This window comes from Pinus tabuliformis, chromosome Q, assembly GCF_031772625.1.
Source record: "Pinus tabuliformis cultivar Carrire ecotype Pingquan chromosome Q, CPIR1, whole genome shotgun sequence".
NCBI lineage: Eukaryota > Viridiplantae > Streptophyta > Pinopsida > Pinales > Pinaceae > Pinus > Pinus tabuliformis.
Genome location: NC_142296.1, coordinates 196,480,369 through 196,489,751, shown reverse-complemented (window position 1 = coordinate 196,489,751; position 9,383 = coordinate 196,480,369).

Below are 9,383 nucleotides of genomic sequence, written 5' to 3'. Positions count from 1 at the left end.
AATTGTCTTGGAAACAAATTCAATTGGTTGAGAGAATACCTCAACCACACACCAATATAGGAATCAACTAGATCTAAACAACTCCTAAGGAATAAGAACAAACTCCTTTACATAGTATGAATCGCAACTAAGATAGGTAGGAATATATTTTCCATGTCACCCGCTTAATGACTACTTGTCTTGATTTCAATATGCAAAGTCCAGTTGTGGTCAAACATGAAAAAATAATATGTCGACGTCCATATAAAGGAATAACCATCCACCAGAATGCATGGGTGCCCAGCCGTTGCAACTGCTAGTCTACTAGGATGCCCTTCACATACATGGTTATGTCAACCATTATAACTGCAAACTTGCCCCTGTACCTACAAATCCCCCTCCATCATTGTCATCATGGGTTTTCTGGTATTACCCATAACCATGATTTGGGTTTTATTGGCTTACCCTAAATCACTCTCATAAGTCGTTTTGGCTTACCACAAAAATGCACTTCTAAAGTGGTTTCTAGATGACCCTAAATCTGCAATTACAAAGTGGTTTTAAGACTACCACGAACTTCATGGGAGTACACATGCCTGATGAGGCTTACATTACACACTCCAACTCATGGAGTTACCAGGTACATACTTTCCAAAGACCACTACAAAACATCATACTTGCTTACTAATACATGTGTGATTCACATTACAACATAATATTGATTCTGCTTTATTATTCAACAGACAATCCTTTACCTTGTTTGTCCATCTCTTGCTGCTTCAACCAACTAATATCTAATGTCACCATCATACTTCACTAACTTCTTCTCAAATCATAGACAAACTTGGTGACTTCATCTTGAATATTTATAACTCCAATTTCTAGTTGTTAAAGTGATCAATTCTAACAAATTGCTTTTACATATTAAGTTGATCAGACTCAATATGTTTAAGTTGAAAAAAAATAAAAATTCAAGAGGACAATTCATTTCGTCAAAACATATACTAATTTGTGACATACTCGAAGTTTTGGGTTCATCTTCACCCATGTGGAATGATTGTTCCCAGTGTTTCTTTAAATCCCATAAAACAAAATAATCGCTAACGATGCAGCTTATACATTGTTGCTCCTTAAACAGGTCTTCAACGCTCCAGCGCTCTATCTGGATCATCACCAGATTCTCAATGAGACGAAACCTCGACCATTTGCTGGACGTTGCTCCTTTTATCTCACACAAAAAGAAAATGTATTTTTGGTCTTCAACATATCCAGACTACTACGAGTATGAAATACCTGAAACAATTCATATCCCATATTAAAGTTCCGATAAGAGAATATTTCCGAGCATAACAAAGTGTGGACCCTGCGGATTATGGGAAAACCTGTCACAACATATCTGGCTCCAAAGAATTCGGTACAGGGAAAACATAGTACATCCAAATTCATGTGGATTTCAGATTGAGGTTAAGCTTTGATGAAACAACAGTGCAAAGCAATTTGCGGAGGTAAGCCCATGTTTTGGGAAAATAGGATTTGTGGGATTCTACAGCACACGATTAAGTCTCAATTAAAATCCACCATTGCTACTCCCTTTTCCTGCAGCCTTCACGTAACACCGCCTTTTGATTCAGAGTGACTATCTTCTCTCCGACAATGCCTCGTTAGTCTCATTGAGTTCAATGCATCGGTGAACAGATACAAAGAGATCTACACGCAGGACGTCGTATGGGTGGTAAAAAATCCACCATAGTCGTTTGGCCAATCATCCACGCCAATAGTTTCTCGTATGAATTCCTCATCTTCTATATACATATATCTTCTATGATGTTACATTTAAGTAGAGGCATACTAATATATCTCACTTCGCAGCAAAAAGAAAAAGGCATTTATGAATAAAATTTTCAACCAAATATGTTGTACACATCACATTTGGAATTTAACTCGAAAATAAAATTTGAAAGTGAGAAATGTTCGCCTTGGGACTTCCTCGGCTCTGCAACCAACCATCCCATGCCTGTGTAGAATGAATCCCCGAACGAATTCACCGGTGCGCTTCTCCAAGCAGTTGCTCTTCTCTCTCCAAACCAGTCACTCTTCCACTAGTCGGCCCCAGTGCCCAATGTCCACACAACAGACTCGACTCACAAGTCGATAGCAGCATTAGACTTCAGCCTGTTATTCCACACAGCTCAACGTCCAGGCTGTGGTCTCGGATAGAGTAGCTCTCCTAGCTCTCCATCCATGGGTCTACAACCTCAACACACCTCGTCCAAAGAACAGAAATCGATCTAAAGGCATAGTCAGTAGTTCATAGCACACAACTCTTCTCCAATTGCATAGGTTAGAAGCACGGTAACACGCCTCTCCGGTCAACTTCGTCAACAAGTGAGCTGATGACCCTTCCAAAGTCATAGTAGCAAAAATATAAAGGCAAGACACCCAATACAAATACAAATATATATACTCTCATTTCCCTCGGCCCATAAATCGCTCGGCCCATGAGGAGCTAAGGCCAAAGCCCAAACAGGCTCTAATACCAATTTTAAATGTTAAATAATGCATTGTAAAATTACATTGATCAGATTATATATATACATGAACTGTTATTTCAAGATAGGTAAACTAAATTGGACACACAATCACTTGGTTGAGAGATATCTCAACCACAGGCCTCTTAACAACTTCTGAGGAATAGGAACAAAATCCTTTACATAGAAAGAATCACAACTCAGGGGTTATATTTTCCCAGTGAGAAAAGGCCCAGTAATTACAAATTGTAATTAATATGATCAATAGTGCAAGATTGCAGCAAATATTCAAACAAAGTCAAACCTTTAAAATTAGTTAAAAAAAAACTAGAGAAAACCCAAACTCAACCAAAAATGATATATATTATTTATGGTGGGTTGCCATTATATGGAATATATGGAACTTACTTGTAAGTGGAGAGCACGAATCCAGCAACTGAGAACCAAAGCAAATCTGACGACTGAAAAAGAACAATAATCTAGTTAGTGCTAAGAATATGGGACGAATTTTGTTGCATTAATAGATTTTTAGTTGTTTATTTATATGGTTATTTATTTTTTTGTTTAAGGTGACATTATTTATATGTTTTGTATGGTTATTTAGTTTTTTAGTTTGGTCGACATTAATGCAAATTTCAGTTGTACAGACAAACTTATACATCTCTTCCATACTAGGTTGTAGAATGGGCCTCTCATCGCAATGAGCCTTTTCTATTTAGCAAATATTTTATTTTTATTTTAAGAGAGACATGCATACTTATACATTTCCTTCACATTGGACTATAGAATGAGTATTTGCTTAATAATATTATTATTCATCAAATAAATAATATTATTATCAATTAATCATCTTTATAGGTTTCTTTAGAGGCAATGTAGTATGTGTTTATAATTTAAAGGAAATTTACTTTAAAGTTGTGTTGTTTTTAATTGTTATGGTATAATTATTAATTTTTTTTTTTAAATTGTGATGTTAAGTTGTGTTGTTTTTAATTGGTGTGGTATAATTATTAATTATTATTTTTTTAATTGTGATGTTAAGTTGTTGTGTTGTTTTTAATTGGTGTGGTATAATTATTATTTTAATTTTTTAATTGGGATGTTACGCTGGGTTGTTTTTAATTGGTGTGGTATGTTTTTTTTTTTTTTTGAAATTGTGATGTTAAGTTGTTGTGTTGTTTTTAATTGATGTGGTATAATTATTAAGTAATTTTTTTTAAATTGTGATGTTAAATATATATTTCAAATATTTTATTTTTTTTAAATATTAAATTTATTTTGTATTTAAAATTTTATATAAAAAATTAATCATTAATTTATAATTAAAATTTATATAATATTATTTTATATTTAATTAAATTGATAATTATTTCAAATTAATATTTATTTTTATTAAATTAGAATATCTATTAACCGTTTAAAAAACATAGTAGTAGAGGGTTATTATGGATAACCAAACATGTCCAAAAATACAAAATATCTGCATAATCTTTATAAAGACCTTAATACAATGATGCATATCTTAAAAAGACAAGCAAATGATATAATAAGCCAAACCCATAGCAGTGTAAATAGGCTCTTTTGATTGCATATATCTCAATAGAGAAGAATTAATAAATAAATTTTAATTATTATTATTATTATTATTATATATATAGAGATAATTACAATTCAAATTATATATATATATATAAAATTCAAATTATATGGGTTTTTAAAAAATAAACAGATATATACATCATTTGATATTTATTTTATTTCTGGATCTATTAAAAATTTAGAGATCAAATTTCTAGAGATGCAAACCTTTTTTATTGCAAAACTTGAAAAAAAGTTATTTGATCTTTTTCATTCCTTAATAGATTTGGAATTAAAATAAATCTCTCTCTCTCTCTATATATATATAAATATATTCAATGTTCATTCTTTTTAATTAGTCTCTTTAAACTGTGGAGTGTCCCTAATTAGTTTCTTTCATTAGTTTTCTAATTTTAATAGTAAAAATGTCCTTATTTTTTATTCTATTAATAATATATAATATATAAAATCATTTTTCTTCAATATTTTAATTAGAAAATCTTCTCTTACCCCTACCTCAATTAGGTGACTAAGCTTCTAACAAATCTACGGCTAAACTATGAATTTATTGCACTAACATCTTTTGCCTCTTCACATGCAATTTTGACCCACCTTCATAAAAGTTAATTTTAAAACAATAAGTATTAACTGTTCAAAGTGTGTGTGTTAAATGATCTCACCTTGAGTGGTTTGATGAATAATTTGTTTCTCGAGATTTTGACTTCATATTAATTAATTCTTTAATCAAATGTGTTTAAATTAGTTTTTCTAATCAACACCCTTGGCTTCATATTAATTAATTCTTTAATCAAATGTGTTTAAATTAGTTTGTCCAATCAACACCTTACCCAATAGTGTTTTTAAACGTCAATAGAGGTCAATCATGTAGTGGTTGAAGTAGCATCGAGAGTGTCTTGCATCTAGAACCCAATTCACCAACTCAACAAACACTTTGGAATACATTAGACACCGATGTTCATTTTCAATTTCTCACTCAGCTTGAATGGTTGCTTATTGAATGTGGGATAGATTATGTTTGTCTAATCAACACCCTACCCAATAGTGTTTTTAAATGTCAATAGAGGTCAATCATGTAGTGGTTGAAGTAGCCTCGAGAGTGTCATGCATCTAGAACCCAATTCACCAAATCAACTAACACTTTGGAATACATTAGAAACCGATGTTAATTTTCAATTTCTCGCTTAGCTTGAATGGTTGCTTATTGAATGTGGGATAGATTATGAGGACAAAAGCAAGAAATGCAATAATCTGCTCTATGTTGGGCCTGAGAGACACCCAACTCTCAATATAATAGGTTGTGCATCGCCTCACTCTAGCGTGTCAGCTAAGCATTTTGAAAATCATCTAGAGGGAAATTTGGGCTAGGGGAGGGGGGAGAGTTAAAAATCAACAAAAGTTAGAAAACATGGGCTAGAGAGGCAACTACTAGAGTGATGGGGAGAGGAAACGAAGGGTGTTGCAAAGAGAAGATGTGGAGGGGGCTACAAAAGCTGAGAAGAAATAGCCAAGTTAGAGATGGAACCCAAAGGAGGGGAAAAAGGAGCTAGGAACCAGAAGAGGAAGTGAGCATGAAAAAAATGTGAGAACCAAATACTGAAAGAAGAAATATTTGAGGAGTCCAAAGTCTTCAATGACATGAACGAGTGAGGAAATGTAACAGAACAAGAAACAACGAACAAAGAGAACTCGAATCATAGAAATACATGTAGCCATATGAGAAAATCCATGCACAATTCTACCATGGTTGACCATTAATATCAAAACGACCTTACGTCATGGAGGCTTCACTGAGGGAGCATTGGGGGGTATATATTAAGGAAAAAAATGAAATAATATATTGAACATATAATAGGGGGTAAAGAGTTTTTATATTGGCGGGTATAAAAAATGGAGCTCAAAGTTTATGAAAATATAAAGGGATACAAAAATGTTAATGAAAAATTTGATACCTACAATATCTAGTAAAAGTATGGGTTTTTAAATTGGGAAGTTGTATTGGGTTCTTATTGGTAGGGGATAAATAATGTGATATTTAGAGGTATTTTCCAATATGTAGTTAAATTAAGGGTATTGTTTAGTATGCCATGAACATAGGTGATATGTCAGAAGTTTATTGAATGAAGCCCCCTGCCTCACGTGCCAAAGGAAATCAATTGTAATTCGTGTCCAGGGAAGTGGTTCTCAACAGTATGAGAGTGTTTTGCATCCATGAATGACCAATATCTTTCATGAGCTCATAAACGAGTGTGGCAATCAACTAGCGAAGACAAACAAAATTAAATCAACCAAATATTTTAGTGTAAGAGAGAGTTCAAGCACTAAATGACATTGTATGGGAAAGGCATTTGTCATGTGCATTGAGTTAAGGAGAATTGCTATTGAGTTTTATTTTAAGTTCAAAACTAAATAAATATTTAATTATTTAATATATTTTTTTACCTTTTTTATTTATTAATTTTTTTTCTTATTTTCAAATCACTATTTTGTTATTTTAAAAATGAGGTAAATTTAAGTTACCATGATATATATATAAAACAAATAATTATATATATATAAAACAAATATATATATATATATATATATATATATATATATATAACTTTTTTTTTAAATTTTATTTATATCTTTGTTTATTTTATCTATCCTAAAATATTTATGATTACATAATCTTTTATAAATAATGATAAATATTTTATTCATAAATATTAGGATAGTCGGTAAGTATACAAATTTATGTGAAGTTTGTGATATTTTATTATATTAAAATTATTAATTAAATAATAATAATAATAATATTTATTTATTATATTTTGTTTTAAATTTTATTGGGAAATAATAATAATAATAATAATAATAATAATAATTTATTATATTTTGTTTTAAATTTTATTGGGAAATAATAATAATAATATTTATTTATTATATTTTGTTTTAAATTTTATTGGGAGTTTTAATTTCCCCATTTTTATGAAATCTCAACTCTTGTAAGTCATAAATTCCTAATATATCTTTTTTACATATTATTAAATAAACTTTCAGTATTATAGTGGTAACAACTAAATTTAATTTGGGCCTGGAGTATGCCCTAAAACTGCTTCTGCTTGGCTAAGAGCTCGTCTTCCTCGGACGTAAGGAAACAGGTTAACGGCCCAAGACCCAGGGGCATCTCGCAGGAGTGAAAGCCTGCTCCCTTACGGACCACCAGCGGGTTATTTCAGGTGGCGTGGTTTTCCTTGATAACAGTGATGTGTCAACTGACATTCGCGGATAGCAGCCAGAGATCGCTGTCCTCACTGTTGGTTTGACAAACTGAGTTTGATAGGTTTTTCCACCTTTTGAAAAAAAAAAAAAAAAACAACTAAATTTAATCTTAAACCTCACCCAAATTACTCTAACCACCTACAAATACACCATAACTTAGAAAAACATAAAAATACCAATACTAAATATTTTCAAAAATTAATTTAATAAATTGAATTATCAACTCAAGGCATCTTGACTCCATCAACATCAACAGCAAGAAGATCCCGCTCACCAAGCATGACGTCAGTGAACTAAGATTTTCTACCTCGGTCCGGAGGCCAAAGAAAGATCGCTGATAGAAGGGGGCCCTCTCTTCCACAAGTCTCTGTGGCACTTTGTATCCCCTTTAACAAAAATTGTTCTTCATTAAGCAAAGTTACTAAATCTCAATAATTTTTTTACGCGTAAAGCAATATGCACAAAAGTAGCAAAACATTTGCTTTTATTTTCGTGCATAGACTCAAAATATGCACGAAATTAGCTCAACATTTTTTATTTACGTCCCATTGATACGACCGTTAAGTTCTGATCGTGCACAAAATGAAATCATGGTGCTCATTTTAGATTCAAGCTTTAAAGTTGATAATTCATTCCCAAGTTTTTTATTTGTACTGTCGCTACATTACGTTCGCCGCAACGATATCAAACGAAAGCATTTCATGTTACTGATTTTGCATTTAACGCTTCGTACCGGAACATGGTCGGCAACTGATTTTGATGTGGCAGTTCAGTCGGTTCAATATAAACAAAGACCGCCATCAAATCAAATCTTGCTTAGGTCTGTGCCGCCCAACCATGTGAGCCGCGACAACAGAATCAAAAAGGATTCAATAAACAAATATTGGCATATCTCTTTTGTAGTTATCATACGAATCACAGTGATCCACCTCAACTTGTACAATTGAAGGTGCAGGTTATCACATGTCGGTTATGAAATAGTTTGGTCATCCTGATAAAATGTACAATAAGAGCATTTAGATTGTGGACGAAGTGACCGTTGGCTAACAGTATATTACTTCGCATTAAGCAAGGTTGGAAAAATACTTAGTTTTATTAACATCAAAGATAACTACTGGATATTGGCTTTTTTTACAAATATTATTTAAATTGAAACTATATTTTAATTTATTTCGAAGATTTAAATCCACATGCCAGGACCATGAGTGAAAGTACTGGTCTTTAGGAACCCATCATGCCCCTTTAGTAAGTATGAGTAGATTTCTTCGAACAGTGTGGTTTTTTTTTAAAATAATTTTGAGTCATTTCATATGGGCATATACTAGTTATTGATAGTTGTCTTCACTATCTATTTTGTAAACTAAGTTCACTTATAAAATAATTAAAAAAAAAAGAAGATAAGTTTTTCATTCACCATTACTACCTATGTAAGTTCACTTATAAAATAATAAAAAAACAAAAATAAGAAAACAAAAATAAGAAGATAAGTTTTTGATTTACAAGAGAAATAATGATTGTTTTTACTACCTATGTAAAAAAAATAAAGGGGAAAAACTTAAGAAAAGAGATTCCTCACTTACAAGAGGTTAAATTGCAACTAAATATGGTATACAAAGGTAAGATGCCATTGGAAGTAGACTTAACAATGACCACAAAGTGTTTATAATTTTAAGTCTTAAAATTGTCTCTGATCGATTAAGAGTTACTTTTTCTTAAAAATAACAAAACAAGATGGACCACTAACAAATTATTTGAGGTGGCATGTGTTAGGGTGGTTTAGGTAAACTTGACTCACTCAAGTTTTGGGGCTCTAGGTTTAAGAGAACCCACAATTTTTCCCATGGTATTCATCTCTAATGTACCATATTTAAAAGCATAAGGACTCTAAGTTAATGGGTATTTATCTCTAATATGGCATATTAAAATGCAAAAGAATTCCATGTTAATCGGGTCCGGTGACCAATGGGATCCTAGCATGGTAAATTTTAGGGGTGAATTTTAGGCCAAGGGCGAAAT